Genomic DNA, 1,154 nt, shown 5'->3' with positions numbered 1-1,154 from the left:
TGCAGATAAGCTTATGAACTGACTTTGGAAAAGCTAACGTCCTCGCGAGCTGCGCCTCCACGTCCCAGGACACGGCGCCCTTTCCATCTGCTGCGTTAACCTGCGCCTGCAGGGGCGTCGAGGGGGAGGCCCTTTGTGCTGGGGGGGTGCCAGGTTCCCGCCCCTCTGTCTGGCCTGGGGAGGGTCTCTGTCTTGTTGAACCGACTTCGTTGACGATGCATGAACGTCACAGATATTTGCGCCTGAATCTTAGGAATGGCCCCTCCCAGGCTCTGCTGTGGAGCTGGTGGTGACGCCGCCTGCGCCCGTGGCCCCAGCTGCTTTCTCCGTCCCCAGCTGCCAACCATGGCCGATGCCCATGGAGCCTCGGCAAGTGGCAGGACCTGTCCCTTTCCTCGCTGGCTGGGGAGACGCAGGGCTTTTTGTTATGATGCTTACGAAGCCCAAAACGCTCGGCGCGGAAAACGCTGCCACCCCTGCGCAGGTGGAGGCCTGGGGGGCAGCCGCGCTCATGGGTGGAGGCCTGGGGGGCAGCCGTGCGCTCACCCAGCACCTGGCTTGTGTCAGGGTTTTGGAAAACTGACGAGAAAATGAACTTATTTAGAGACGGAGAAACGTGGACATTGACCTTCAGGGGACGATGCTAAGGAGTCGCTGTTGTGGGTGAGAAGGGGCCAGTGCTGACCTGGCAGCTCAGGGGAGGCCCTACAGGGACCGCACAGGGTGGCCGGAAACGAAAACCTCATTGAAAGGAGTTTATGGTGGTGGTCACCTCCTAGGCGGGCGTCTTCCCGACAAGGTCAGTCTTGACCAGCCGTGGGCAAACTACAGCCCGCGGGCCGGATCCGGCCCGTTTGAAATGAATAAAACTAAAAAAAAAAAAAGACAGTACCCTTTTATGTAATGATGTTTACTTTGAATTTATATTAGTTCACACAAACACTCCATCCATGCTTTTGTTCCGGCCTCCGGTCCAGTTTAAGAACCCATTGTGGCCCTCGAGTCAAAAAGTTTGCCCACCCCTGGTCTTGACCGTGACAGCCTGTGGTCCTTGCGCATCCGCATCCGCGATAACACTGCACCCACCTGCGTAGAAGGAAGTGTGTGTCTATCCTTTTACTTGTTATCCAATTCCAGAGGCTCCCCTCCTCACC

General features: G+C 57.2%; 1 protein-coding gene across 1 annotated transcript in view; it reads left to right on the top strand.

Annotated features, from left to right (window-relative positions):
- KIF25 (kinesin family member 25) overlaps nucleotides 1-1,154 on the top strand; it is a 35,659-nt gene that overhangs the window by 16,814 nt on the left and 17,691 nt on the right. The window lies entirely within an intron of this gene.

The sequence above is a fragment of the Myotis brandtii genome, unplaced genomic scaffold (genome assembly GCF_000412655.1).
Source record: "Myotis brandtii unplaced genomic scaffold, ASM41265v1 scaffold1077, whole genome shotgun sequence".
NCBI lineage: Eukaryota > Metazoa > Chordata > Mammalia > Chiroptera > Vespertilionidae > Myotis > Myotis brandtii.
Note: the sequence above shows the minus strand (reverse complement) of the source record. Positions and strands in the feature narration are given on the sequence as shown.